The sequence below is a fragment of the Watersipora subatra genome, chromosome 9 (genome assembly GCF_963576615.1).
Source record: "Watersipora subatra chromosome 9, tzWatSuba1.1, whole genome shotgun sequence".
Taxonomy (NCBI): domain Eukaryota; kingdom Metazoa; phylum Bryozoa; class Gymnolaemata; order Cheilostomatida; family Watersiporidae; genus Watersipora; species Watersipora subatra.
Window position 1 is genome coordinate 19,139,687 of NC_088716.1, and position 15,803 is coordinate 19,155,489.

At 37.8% G+C, this 15,803-nt stretch overlaps 1 protein-coding gene across 1 annotated transcript in view; it reads left to right on the plus strand.

Annotated features, from left to right (window-relative positions):
- Positions 1 to 15,803, plus strand: part of LOC137404862 (uncharacterized) — a 115,816-nt gene that overhangs the window by 76,343 nt on the left and 23,670 nt on the right. The gene's annotated exons all lie outside the window — the stretch shown is intronic.

Sequence of the window (15,803 nt, forward strand, 5' to 3'; positions counted from 1 at the left end):
CTGCCAACCTTATCGATCACGGAGGCCAGAATGTTTACCATATTGCTTACCAATATGTGCTGAAAGAAAATAACATTCCATTGTTTGTTGTGAGTTTCAAGCAATTTTTGGAAGTTTTACACAAAAAGGGTTCACGAGTGGCTGCGAAAGAAACGTGCTGGGACTGGATGTCTCATTTGTATTTGTCCTGTCCCCTTCTTGGCCCGCCTTTACTCGTGTTCACCCATGCTGATGCTGTCTCAAATCAGAGTGTGCAAGTCTGCCAAGACAACTTCTTGGAGCAGATTGACCAACTTCGAAGAAATATGCTAGAAGAGGAAAGTGAGTTTAGTGGCAAAAAGCAGGGAGAGTTTCAGAAGATCCTACATTTGTCTAATACCGAAGCACCAGTATTTCATCCTGAAGAGGTTTTTATATTCAGTGATGATCAGGAAGAAACGTCGAACATTAGGAACCTCAAGCTGGCTTTAGATAGGAGGTGTCAGGTGTTCAAAACAGTGATTCCAGGAGTGTGGAATGAAATCACAGAGTTTGTGACGGATCAAACTGATGAGTCAGTCATAAAACTTTCACTTATTGAGGAGAAGTTTTCTATCAAGGAATCTCACACAGTGTTGAGATATATGCACAATACTGGTAGCATCCTCTGGTATAATCAAATAAACTCACTCCAACCATACGTCTTTCACCAGATTCATCATATCACCGAAACAATAACTCTCTTGTTTCATCATCGAGCGGAAGAGAAATGGAAAGAGCGGCTGGCTACTTTTACCCCATATCTGTATCAAGATCGACGCATAATCAAAGCTAAATACGAGGAGATGGTTGAGGAGTTTGAACATGATGGCATACTAGACTCAGCTCTTCTGTACTATCTGTTGACAAAGGAGCCAGCCAAGTTTCCCTGGAAAGTGGCTGTAGAGCTACTGAAGAGCTTCAAGGTGTTGCATGGGCCAGTGCATAAGCATTCAAACAAATACTATCTCATTCCTTTTGCCTCTCAGTCTAGCATGGATGGCTCTTGGGAGACGGATGGAGATCTTCAACTTCGACTTGAAATACAGTTTGGAGGCTTGCCCTTACCTATCTATGCGTTTCATCTAGCGATAGTGAAATTCTTGGATGTGTTGAAAGAGGAAACCAGTCTTCCTTCAACTATGATGGTACGAAACAATGGCTCAACGATTTACCACGGGGAAAGTTCAACCCATTTTGTCCATTTCTTCAAAGAGCAAAGAGTTACTGTTCAAGTTTCAACTTCAACACAACTGCTCGCTTCCTCTTGGAAGCGTCTCATAGAAACCACTCAGCTTATCCTGGAATACATCACATCAACCTGGAAAGCCTGTCGACCGTCAGTTAAAGTTATCTGCTCACACTGTCTGTATTTACGGGATCCTCACCCTGGCACCTTTGTGGATCCATACTGGCTCTGTCCCGTGTTCTCAACAGTAGCTGATCGTCCTATGAAATGCCAATTACAAGTTCACGTGGAATCTTTCTTTGGATTTAAGCCTACATTCTGCAGCAAGCGAGAGGCAAAAAGCGAGGCAGGTGGGAGGCCCACCATTCCCTCTCCACTCGTCTACCCATGTGAGTGAATTTTTGATTTTGTTTCAATGGTCGCTTTGTTTCAATGGTTGCTATGAGAAAAACTTGTATTTGTGTTAATCTTTCTTTTTGTTGCAGGTTACAGCCTTTCAGGTGATGAAACACAAAACGTGACAGAGTACCTGTCCAAAATTATCTCTCAAAGATGTGCTATTTCTAGTGGTAAGTGCGCTGTGTAACTTCCAAATAACATAATTATAACTCTAATTTTTATTGGTTAAAGAAAAAGCACTCATATTCTCTCATAATTTTTCTGGAATTTAATAAAAGATTAACTGAAAATACTCGAGATCTGATTGTTCTTGAGTTACAATGTAGTAGTTTCCATGAATTTAGTCAAATGATGAATAGTCAATTATGAATAGTGAATTTAGTCAAATTCACTATCATAGATAATATCAACTGTTCTTACAAAGACAGCTCCACTCTTTCTACTCTTTCTCATCAAACCGTCATATATGTTACCAAATTAGCAACATTACAGCACATCCAAGGCCCCAAGTTGCATCATCATCCATACAATATGTGAGAGGGGAGAGAGTACAACTTCAGTCTCAACTCAAAACCGAAGATGGTGACAGTGAGCTCTCTGATAGTTTGGACTACTTGGACGAACATCAAACTGAGTTGGCTATCATCCGTTTGAGAGTGAAACCTAGTAAAAAGGCCTGGGCTAAGAAGCTCTTTGACTCTTCATCTGTAAGTTTCTTTTCATGATATGAAACATTATTCATGGCATTCTCGAAGGATCATTCAAGTTAGAACTTTGGTCAACTGCCAATCCTGTTTTGTTTAGGTCTATAAGATGACAACTCCTGTGAGAGGGCGTTGTTTGGTCATCAACAACATCCACTTTGTTGGACCTGATGGCGGCGTGGACAGCGACGGGAGTGAAAGAGCTGGGTCACAAACAGATCAGAAAAATGTAGTTGGCCTTTTTAAAAACCTGTCTTTTGTAACCAAAATCCATGAGGATCTTCCTGCACAGGTCAATAGACAATCTTGTGACTAAGTTTTCTCTATTATATGTTTAATGCAGTATATATTTAATGTTGTTTTTCGTGGCAACAGAAGTTTTAACTGTGCAGTTATAATAGATTGAATGGTTAAGCTTTTTTATCAAGTTTTTCTGGTTTCATAGCTTTTAGTAGCTAGTAAATGTAAAACCACTTGTTTTATCTTCATAAGCAGCCTTAAAATAAACAGCCGAGTAGATGTTAGAGTGATGGTCAACTTCATGTACATGTAATATATACAGGAGATGCTGAAAGTTATACGTGAGGAGACAGAGGTTGAAGATCACAAAGACTATGGCATGTTTGTACTCGTAGTCATGACACACGGGAATGAGACACATCTCTTTGGTACAGACCGACAAGTAATTTCTCGTACTTCAGTAAATCATCTGCTATCTCCTTGGAGTTTTCCTCGCATGGCAGGAAAACCCAAGCTACTTATTTTTCAAGCTTGCTCTGGAGGTAGGTTGACAGTTCTCTATTTACACTTTAATTTATACAGCCAAAGACTATTACTGTCAGTTGAGAAATTTTACCTGCTGACTTCAGCAACTGCCATCAGATTTTACTGATATATGGTTATGGTTCCCTTATACGTCAACGTCCTGCAGCAGTAGCAAATTGATCGTATAAATTATATCTTTGTATTAAGTGAATATACTGAAAAGTTTAACACATGTTGGTAATACCAGGTTATCTAGAATCTAGGATGGATAGTCTGTTTTTCATAGCTGTAATCGCTTGAGATTTGTGGGTAATTTAACTACTGACTTTAGAAGAGGGAGTAAAAAATATCTTCATCCTTCCATGAAAACACTAACATTGCTTTTCGGGTAAACACATATAACATAAATGGATATGTTATGAAAGAAGTTCAGATCAATTGATGTGGTTTCACTGATTGAATGTGTCTATGGCTGTTGATAAAGTTCATGGTAACTCAGTGTATGTATAGTGAGAGCAGACAACTCTACATAAATGAATCAGTTTCACACAAACCTCTGAGGATCTCTAGTATCAATTTTGAATTTCTGGTCTTCACTTGATATACCTAAATTACTCAAATTTACCTCCTCCACAGCACAGAGTAATTATCCAGCTGCTGGTAACATATGAATTTCTATTGCAGGCAGCTATGATCTACCATCTGGAGATATCCCTCATTTCTCTAGATCTCCAGACCCTACTCCAACTGTTGCCCTTCCTTCCACATCTAGCTATCAGTCTACAAGTACTAACTTAGCTGATTTCTTGGCGGGGGATGACTTTTTTATCATGACTGCGAGCTTTCCTGGTAAATCATCTACTTATGCGTATATTAAAGGGTCTGTGGTAGGAGATTGTCTAGCCTATAAGTTGGGTTGTAACACAAAGTGAAAGTGATATGTACTACATCTGATTAAGTTCTCATCTATTGTTGTTTCGGTTTTCACAACAATTAAAACCTGCTAGCCTGTGAACCTTCGATTGAACAGTTTAGTAGTTGAACTAAACACTAAACGTGTCAAGTATTGCTGTATGTATTTAGACTATAGACTCTGTCAACCCTTGTGTACATACACATAGTGAGTTTCAGCTTGTAATCACTGTAGGTTATATATTTTTGTGCAATGCCAAGGTTTGCTTAGCTTTAAATTAATCACTAAAATTATAGTTTTTGTACTTTTTAATGTTTGCTAATGGAGATCATCTTTAATCATAAGTCTCTCTATTTCCACTGGTAACAGATATTACTGTACAATCTCTGCAGCGTCTCATTTTCCCTGGTAACAGATATTTCTGTACAATCTCTGCAGCATCTCATTTTCCATGGCTCAGAGTTGTTAGACAATAATAAGATGAATATATCGTTATTATACTGCTTGGGAGTAAATGAAGCTACTGCTGTGTTTGTATTTACAGGTTATATCTCTGTAAGACATGATGCTCACGGTTCCTTCTTTATAAGAGCCCTTGTGGAAGCTTTCTACAAACACAGTTGTCATCGAGATGTGAAGAGGCTGTTTGAGGAGCAGGTACTACCTAATAATAGCTATAATAGTGTCAATAACTCTCGTTATTCATTTTTCACCTCTTACTAAACAGTATCATAGTAAATATTGTTATACTTTGAGGTGTTTCTCTCAGCTTCTTAGACATCAGAGATTTGTAAAGTAGGTTTTATCATTTGACAAACCATAAGAACACTCTGCTTACTCTGTACTTCAGAAAATGACAATTTCTAGTTTAGATTTCCAGTTATGGTGACACACCCTTATTACTTATCTAATTATATAAAATCATGCGTTGGTATTTTGTCTGTTCGTCACTCGTATGTCCAGTTAATAGCGATTGGTTAAAAAGCAAGCATGCTAGCACGCTTTGAGTCCCATGTGCCATGAGAGATCATATATCCGATTATATGCACAATTCCAAGCCTTGGTTTCCCAGCCATTTTCTCCTTATCCAAGCCTCACTTCCAAGGCCTATTGCAAGGCTTAGTTGTAGTATGCTTGGCTTCACATCCGTGCATGCGAATGTACGAGTTCGGTTCCAGTTACTTGCAATATTTTTTCCAAATGCTGGCTTCTGACGAATGGACATGGCTTTTAATGTAGTCAATATTTAGACTAGCCTAAGTTACTAGCTTAAGTTACTAAAATTCATTGAGTAAAGAAACTTAACAGTGGCAATTACATTACCTGCCACTGTCTCTAATTATCTGTTTTAAATCTTGAAGAATAAGAAATGTTTTTCAACAATCTGTTTGAGTTATGCCTCGAGATTTCAAATATTTGCGTTACGCATTGGCCGAACACGCAGAAAAAAACAAACACTTTCATTTAAAAGTTAGAATGATAAATGTTGTATATGTTAAAGAAAAATAAATCTGTGCAAAACTCTTTTTATTTCTCAATTAAAGCAATGCCTGGTATTCACCTAGTATTACTTATGACGATCTTTCCCTACTACTACCTCGACTACCATATCTCTCATAGCTGCTGTCAGGGTTACCACCTTGCTTATTTCAGCTACCTCGCCTTTCATATCTCACTGCTCTATTCTTGTCCCTGCAGTCACAGGTTACGTGCACTCTTCCTACAAGAAAAATACTTAATGATGGGACAACACTGCATCTCATGACCACTACACTTGAAATTTTAGCAGCCTCTCTCTCCATTACATTCTCTACCTCCTATTGTCTCTGTCTTCACTATACTCTCAACTCCTGGCTCCACACCTACTAACATATTGTCTTTATTCTTCCTACTGTCCCTGTCCTTACTATACTCTCAACTCCTTGCTCCATACCTACTAACATATTGTCTTTATTCCTCCTACTGTCTCTGTCCTTACTATACTCTCAACTCCTTGTCCCATACCTACTAACATCATGATCTACACTGTTATTTTCATAATACTTTCTGCTATCTGTAGGATTACCCCAACAAGAATACATACCTCCCAAATCATGTCGCCCATCACCACCCCTTGGGTACTATGCCTGACTGCTTTTCTTTGACTCCCTTCTTAATCTCAATTTTCAAGTCACCACCTCTACTCTCCACTCTCAAGAACCTGTCTGAGTTATTCACCACCTTTTGAGTCCTCAATGCCTCATTCAACATATTCCATGTCAAATTATCATTCTTCATCTAGTCTCTATTCATCTTTCTCTCTCTCAGCTCATTGACTGCCACTATTAGGGCAAACCTTAATCTATCAGCAGTATTAGCTACCCCGGCATATCTGCTCAAACTCTCAACTCGGTGTAAAAACTCTATCAGTTCCACCACATGCATGTCCAACCATCAGGAACGTATGCCCCTTCACAAACATGCTCGGCTGTCTACCATAGTACTTCTGCAACTGAAGCAGGGCTTTTATTGGGTACACTAAAGTAAGCTTCACCTTGTAGATAGCAAAGAAGGTCAGAGCAAAAAGCATAGAGGTTAACAACAGATATCCAAGAGTAAGCAGACAGCAGCCCACCCTGATGTGTTGGCCAACTGATGGTAAAAAGCTCTACCTATTTCCTGGCTACACTCCTCCGCCAACTGAAAGACAATAGAGCACTTTTCTGATTGGCTATCTTATCACAAGCTTTTGCACAGGAATTATTGTATATAGTAGACAGCTTTCAACGTACAGTAGACGCTCCTATAACGTATACCTCCTATAAAGTAAATTACACATATCTTGAAGGTTGACTTGCAACAAAATTCACATTACAGTTATTTGGTATCAAAAGATTCACCATGTCTTACTCTGTTGTGTTGTAGGTGTCAAATATGTGGAAATGTAATTACCAGCTCTTAAAAGCTCAAAAACGAAAAGCCACCGTAGATTGGAATCTGTTTATTTATCTGACGTAGTCATTCCAGTTTGGTTATCGTCATGTCACATATGTTCTCACGTGAATTGAAAAGCCAATAAAAAGCTTAATGTAAATCTTATCGTAGCACTAGTTTATGAGAAACACTTCGGGTTTTACCGAAGACCCCGTATCAAATATAGATGCTCACTACTTTACAGTTTTCTTTTGGCATTATTCAATCGTCAAGTCGTAATCTGATCACGTGACCCAATACTTCGCAAATAATTTTTACAGCTCTTTTTGATTATCACAGGTAACCAACAGGCTCGTCATGATTATCAGACAATGATATATACTCCTTCGAGCTAAGGTTAAAAAGTTTAACGATTTTTTACGGTAAGTTATAAGATATCAGTGCTAAAAGTGACAGCATTACAATGGCGATAAAACAGATGCGTAAAAACAATAGACATGGTTTTATTGAATGCGTGAAGTATATTTGTGAAAATATTTCGATGAATGAGGTTGCATGAAAGTGTAAACAGAAACCATCCTGTAACAACTCCGTCATATTTGAGCTGTTTTGGAAAGCGAATCCAAACTAAGGCGGTCTTTGTGGCTGCGATTAACTGTTCGTTTTATAGCTTTTAAGAGCTTGTAATCACATTCCCACGTCTTTTGCACCTACAACATATCAGAGTAAGACATGGTGAATCTTTTGATACCAAATAACAGTAATGTGAATTTTATTGCAAGTCAACCTTTAAAGAGTTTTTGTAAACTATTTGATTTGTCCCAAAGCTGATTTCTTATAGTCTCGTAGTTAACCTTAAAACATTGTGTTATCTCAGGCCGTGGGCCTACTTGGGAGAGAAAACGGCACATATGGGTATCTCCGTTATGTATACTAGTACACTGCCAATCTAGTGTTTCATAAAAGGTCATCAGGTGTGTTGAAGCGCAGAGAATAATCGCATAATCATTCTGAAATACATAAAGACTGTTGAATGGTCAGGTGTTCGAGTGTCAATCTATCAATTTAAATATTATGAGAGACACCCCCACTTTTGCATTCCATTTGACACATCCACTATCGTCCATCCATCATTCTTCTCGTACTTGAATTCCTGACAGAAATCTGCATTGCGGCATTTGGCTTTTACGCTAAAAATGTACATATTATCACAGGTGGCAGTCTTGTTTCATTGGCGAGGTGGGCTAACACGATGGTCAAGTTTTTCACTCTTTGTGGTCTCTCATTTTTTCGTTAACCCTTTGGCCGGATAAAAGCCTCGCCAAAACAACCGCAAATCATGTAATTTATTTTTGAAAAATCAATAAAATCGGTATTCTATGAACATACTTGAATTTTCAGTAACTGTTCCCCTTACATATTATTTACATTGTGGTAGCGTCTACTGTATATGAATATGTTCTTAATTATAATATTTTGAGTGGTCTGTTTTAACCTTTTGACCAGAGGACAAGTGTATTTTCTGATTTCCTGTGTTGCCTGTTTTCTCAAAATCTGCCTAATTTTGTCTCATTGAGACCTGTTTAAGAGCATCTGTTATACTATTTTCTTCAATAAACTCGTTTCCATAATCAACTCCCATTGATATATATAGGAGATTTATGTATTTTAACAAAATGATTCAAAGGCAAAAGACTTGGTTATTCAATAATCACATTAGACGTAACCTTGTGCTGCAAGCTTTTTTAGAGGCTTGCAGCACAAGGTATAATTATCTCCTTGAAACATTTTAAAACGGACGATCAAAACATGGCTACTTGCCATATTTGTCGCTATATGGGAGCAAATACCATGACGCAAAGTGATGGCGTACTGTTGATTAGGTAGGTGTTAACTGTACCAGGGTGTGATTAGGTAAGTATTAACTGTATCAGGAAATGATTAGGTAGGTGTTTACTGCACCAGGGAGTGATTAGGTAGGTGTTAACTGTACCAGGGAGTGAGTAGGTAAGTATTAACTGTATCAGGAAGTGATTAGGTAGGTGTTTAATGCACCAGGGAGTGGTTAGGTAGGTGTTAACTGTACCAGGAAGTGACTAGGTAGGTGTTAACTGTACCAGGGTGTGATTAGGTAGGTGCTAACTGTACCAGGAAATGATTAGATAGGTGTTAACTGTACAAGGAAGTGGTTAGGTAGGTGGTAACTGTACCCCTTACATATTATGTACTTGATCAAAACAACTAATCACTTGCTTCAATTCATTCATTGCTTCATGGGATTTTTTATAATCTTTAGCCCTAGTTTCATAACCGCATATTTGTCAATGTCAGATAGGTTGAAACAACCCAGAACAAAGCAGCACAGACTATCAACATACTGATTTGTTATTGATATAAGCAAGTACTGGTTGTTCACTACTTGTATGCAACCAAACATATTAACATGTGACTCGACATGAGTTTTTCCGTCATTAGAGTCATTAGCTTACAATGGCAGCCTGGCCAAAACGCTCTCCATCCCTGCCGTTGTGTTAGGGCAACACCCACATCCAATCCGCCCATCTCACCAATGACTCTAAGAGGTTATTACAAAGGGTAGTAAAATCAGCTATGAAACTTAGCGGCGTTTCAGAGTTGCAGTCTGTCCAACAGCTATATGACTGCCGCCTAGCCATAAAAAGCTCAAACCAGATCAGAAGCCGCACCAATCTTTGTTTTGCCAAAACTATCCTCAGAACGCCTGTCTACAATAAAATTTAGAGTGAACCTATGCAAACACCGTTTTATAGATCTATGTGTATAGCCTATCATATCTTAATCACATTTTTACCAAGTAATATGATTTTTATGGTTTCACGTTTTTATTTTAATTTATGTATTTTTAGTCAGCATCAATTTTTATGAGCATATATACAAAAATTTTTATTTATTTTACTGAGACAAATACACACACAATTTAAACTATTGGTCAGATGGTCGAGAGCTTTGCCAAGGGACATCAAGTGCCGTTTGGCCCGGCCTCGAGGGTTGGGCCAGCGAGGGACTCGCGGGCTTGGCTGCCTCTTTTGGGACATTGCGCTTTCATTATTCCTTCTGTTCACTTTGCAGCTGATCTTTTAGCTAGGTCCCGCGTTCTTGATTAAACTCTGGGTCCTCAGGCCTATGTTTTAGTAACTCCAGCTCAGCCCTTATTTCGGTTGGGGTCTCTTTTTTCTTGGTCCTAGCCAGTATTACCTTCTCTTGTACCACTTGCACGTTGCCAGGTAACAATTGCCAATGTTTGTCCGTACAAAGGGGTCGACTGTTTGAAATTATCACAAGCTTTTCAAGCTTCATAACATACCGGTGAGCCACGAAGAAAGGCATTTCAAGATTTGCCTTCTCACTGATGGGGCTCAACCTAACGACCTCCTTGCTTTTTACCTCCCGGAGTCATATAGGCAGGCATACAACTCCATAAATTTGCAACCGGGTCATCAGGTGTCTGTCTGTCCATTTGTCCAAAGCCAGGGTGAAGTTCTAGAATAAAAGATGCTCTTTAGCTAGACTCCAACTCGTGACATTCAGGCTGAGAGAGCGACATTCCAACACCTGCTCCAAATGACTTCATTTAAATATTTCTGAATAGTTGTGCAGCCACTTCTTCTCTTTACTCTATTCGTACATGTGATGCTAAGGAACTAAGAAAAATACTCCTATAGGTTATGTTGCCTCCTAAATATGGAAAGAGAGAAAGCGATATTTTGAACGGTAACTATAGGATTCACGTTAATCAAATTGCTCTGCAAACCTTTCATCTACTTTCCACCTTAGATTGTGTTAAAGTTTTTTATGCAGTACAAAGGAGAAGCTTTTACATAAATTATTTTCGTTCAGTTAAGCCTATATTATGTGAGTCTTTACTGTATATCTTTCCAAATTAAGGTGGGTCAATCATGCAGTGTTGTTTATTTTTGCAACTATTTACTGATAATATTATATAGTTTAGTGTATCCTATGATCTGATAGATAATCTGGCAATTTACAGACTTTTATGACTTGACACTAAGCATTACAACTAACAAATTGATATGCATTGAAAAGGAAGATTAAAGTATTGTTGGAAGTTGGAGTTGTCTCTCTACGCTTTGTGTCAACTTTTGTTTCATCACCCAACAAAGCAAAGTCAGTTTGATCGTTTAGTCGAATTAGTTGTTTAGATCGTTTGATTGAAGTCAGTCAATCGTTTAATGTGTATATAGAAAATCGCGCAGAGCTGTCCTAGAAGTTGATTGTATAAAAACCATTTGGCTTTTGCAAACCACTAGTGTGCTGGTAGTCCCAAGCGCTGCGTGGGATCATCATAAGTAGTAACTATGTGCATAAGTATTCTACATTAGTGCAAGATGATCAAGTGGTGCAGTCGACAGATTGCTTGGCTGCATTAGAGATATTTGGGTTCAAGTCCTGTATGGGGCAATATTTTTTCTGAACGCTTTCACTGTGGCCACAGACAATTGAAAAAATGGACAGACACGGCTCTTATTATAGTAAACGTTGTGGCAGCAAGCAATACCAGTAGTTTCTAATTAGTCTTCAAATAATAAACTAAATAAAAGTCATCAGTATTTGTCACCAATATATGCCCTGGTACAGTTTAGTATTTTCACATAGCTAATCTTTAGGATTCTTTTGACAAACAAAGCTAGTTTTTTATGAATTTCAAAAAATGGCACACCAAGTTGTACATTTGCAGAAGCTCTTCAGCCGTTTCATTTTACTTCAGAGTTATCTCATCCTACACTAAAGGAACACAATCCTGAGTTTTTGCAATATTACTAAAGGAAGCACAGCAGAGTGAAAGTAGAATCCATCAAGTGGAGACAAAAAGACTTGACAAAAACAGGTTTGATTATGAGATTATGTCTAATGATGAACAATTCTTTATTACCTTAAGTAATTTCATCACTTGATTACCAGTGCACAAGTTAGTTGAACATTTAATAGCAAATACTGTGTATAAACTTTAGTTTAAATAACATTGCTGTGTATTTTCTATCATGTACTTTGACTAATACTCAAGTAGCACAAATAGAATTTTTACATTCTTAGTAGGTTTCAAAGAACCAGCAAATCATATACAATTTTTAGGTATGAACATCTTGGAGTTGTATGCTCCACATATGCTGTTTAGTCAGACAATACAGTATTGGGATCTAAAGTTCTTGTCAAAATTAGCTGTTTTATGAGTGTCTGTTTAATTTTATATATGCTTTAAATGATGAAAGTAAGTACAAAGATATTTCTAGTTTGTGATATTGAGCTTTAAAACAAGGGTTTTTACATATTTAATTATCGAGAAAATGATATGAAACGTTTTATGAACAACTTCAATTTATACTAGTGACTTTCGTGTATATGTTATTAGTGGGAGTGCCTTTGGCCAATTACATATATAAATAGCTGTATGTGTGAAGCTCTGCTGTCATCATCATTCTAAAGCTCATATTGTACACAACTAGCGTGTACTGGAAAACATTAAAATTGTGTTGAGATCATAATAACTATTCAAGCCATTCGTCGATGCATCAGATCAATCTCTACCGTCTACTCTCTGTTTGTTTCGACACGACTCATAAACAATGCATTACAGATGCCTATCAATACTTTATTTGTGCAAAAAATAGTTTTCAGCTGTGTGTAACAAGGATTTTGTTAGTGCACTGGGTGTCATTAGTACTCTGGGTGTCATTAGTACTCTGGGTGTCATTAGTACTCTGGGTGTCATTAGTGCACTTGGGATCACTGGTACACTGGCTGTATTAGGTGCTACTATTACACTAGTAGCCACTAGTCCACAGTGTCGCTATTACACTGAATGTCACAAATACAATCGGATTCATTAGTGCACTTTATGTCATATATGTACTAGGTGTTACTATTACACCTGTCATCACTATAATACACTGAAGTTGTTAGTACACTTGGTGTCTCCAGTACATTAGGTACCACTAGTAAATTGAATGTTACCATTACACCAGAAGTACATAGTGCACTAGAAGTCTCTAAAATAATTGGTGTAACCTATGTACTGAATCTATCTATTTTTCAATATCAAAGTCATACAGCAAAAGCTGTTGAGAGAAATTGGGGAAAGTCGATTTTCTGATGAACTAGGTGGTTTTGGCTCACAATTGGTGCGCGGTCAACTTTATCTCAGCAGCTAGTTTTAATCAGATTTTCTAAAATTCAATCTTTCCTACTTTGTTTGTTAGGAAGGCCTATGCAAATTAATGCTCCAATCGATGTATAGCTGTTTGATGGACCGCAACGATTAGCTGTTATGACATCATTTTACAATGAGCGCCCAACTTCATCATTGCTAATGACGATGAGATGGACTTTCAACTTGCTGAATTTCAACACCGAATAATTCATCCGTTAGCATCTTGATTGGCTGTTTTTGTAGCATCGGTTCCAATTTCAACCATTGTGAAGGTCAACGTCATTCGGCAAGCATGGTAGATAACTAGGCTCGTGGTGTATGCCAGAAGATCTATGTTAATGTAACAGAAGGCTCTCGATATCAGGAATGCAAGTTCTGAATTTATATTGATTATTGGTTAGTGGTCACTGACAGTCGCTCCTAGTGTGCACAACTTATTATTGGTGATGATGTCAAAACAGATAGTCATTTTGGTCCATCGCACAGATAAACCAATGATATACAGCCCCCATGAGGGGGGCTGTATATCATTGGCTAAACCTTGATTTGAATGAGCACCGATAGTATGAATGATTTGAATGAGCGCGAACCGCACAGGCCTTTAGTAATTCTATTGATTTGACTGCTATAAAACTAGTTTTTAGTTTCATTGTCTGTTTGAATACCTACTCTAGTGTGATTGGCAAGCTGCGGCTCATATCTTTGGCCTCCGCTTGTTTAACTGTTGGGATTGTAACTAAGGGTAGTCGAACACTTACAGCTTGTGAAAGCCGATGTTCTAATATCTGGGAGAGACCTGGCAGATATATCTTCTTATGGTATGATCTGATAGCCAATCCCTGTTCATAACTTGAACTAGTTTGACAAGTTACAATAACAATTTAGTAAGTAACTCTCTACTATAATTTATCAAACAGAGCTCAGAATAACTTGCCAAGTACTGGGCTGTTGCTTATTTCAAATCTCATTTGTGTAAATTCTCTGAGGAACTCTCACCATCTCATTGTTGTATAAATGAATAGACTTACATGTATTGATGCGAAGAAGAGAGTACATCTTTAGTTACACTTTCTTATATACTCCCCACACTGCCTTATACTACCTAATCTACTAGCTTTATCCACTAGCTTTATACTCTAGCTTTATCCAGCTTTATTCACTTACCGTAATTGTTAAGACCACCTGTACTGTTTGTGAGCCAAGACCACCTGTGAGCTCAGAGACCAATATAGCCTGTGCCTAACAAATCCCATAATACAACACTCATATCTGTGGTTAACATAGTTTACAAACTCACAGATATAAGCGTACATTTGTGATCATCACATGTTTTGCTGGTCTAGCCTTAGTCTGTAAAGTGTTCAAGAATATCAGTATTAGGTGTTAGGACTAGTTTAATTACTGATTGGTCTGTAAGGAACTTCAATACTTCATTGTTTTTATAGCCTAAGGCTGCTTGCTCTACCTTTAAAGCCTGGTTTTCATATGACAGCGCAAGGCTCTCACAACAAGGCGCATGACGTCGTGCGTAGGCCAGCTTTGATATGAAAACGTCAGCGCACGACGATCGCGCGACGTGCGTACGCTGATGATACGCTGGTGCGTGCGATGATGTATCCCACAATACACTGCTAGACCTTTTCAATCTATCCCACAATTCAAACGGAGGGCTGTGGCTCCTAAGAAATCGGCCTCCCGTACGAAAGAGTAAGCCTGGTTTTTGTATGACAGCGCAATTTCGCAACAGAAGGCTGTTTTTTCCGAAGAATTATGTCTCTCATACGAAAAAGTAAGAAAATTATCCACCCTGTCCAATGCAAGCATGGCGCCTACGCGCGATATGGAAACACTGCATCGCGGCCCAAGAAATGCATTGCGCACGATCACTGGGCCGAGCACGATCATTGCGCTGTCATATGGAAATCAGGCATAAAATCTGCTGAATGAGGCATGTTTATCTACTGTATATAAAGTATCTAGAAAGACAATCATATATTGAGTACCATTTCATTGAGTATATCTAATGAAAAATTTGAGGAAACCAACAATAAATATAATGAAGACTACTTCATGTCTAATAAAGGAATAAATAAGGTACCTGCTTTAAGATACTGTCTCTGATTGGTTAAGGGTAAAATGTCAGCGCTGGCTCTTGTAAACTATGACATCTGCAGATACATGAAGCTGAGAGTTCCTCAGAGATTACATTCAGAGAAGACCTGACAGGCTTTAATTCTGCCTATTTAATACTTTATTACGTTATTTACTACTTAATAACTGGTTGTCACAGTTTTCTTTCCATCACATGTGTTACAATATGTTACAATATGTTATATATGTTACATATGTTACAATGTGTTACATATGTTTCAATATGTTACAGGTGTTACAATATGTTCCATGTGTTATATATGTTACAATATGTTATATATGTTACATAGGTTACAATATGTTACTTATGTTACAAAATGTTATATATGTTACAATATGTTATATATGTTACAATATGTTACATATGTTACAATATGTTACATATGTTACAATCTGTTACAGGTGTTACAATATGTTCCATGTGTTATATATGTTACAATATGTCACATGTGTTACAATGCGTTACATTGTGTTACATATGTTTCAATATGTTACATATGTTTCAATATGTTACAATATGTTCCATGTGTTATATATGTTACAATA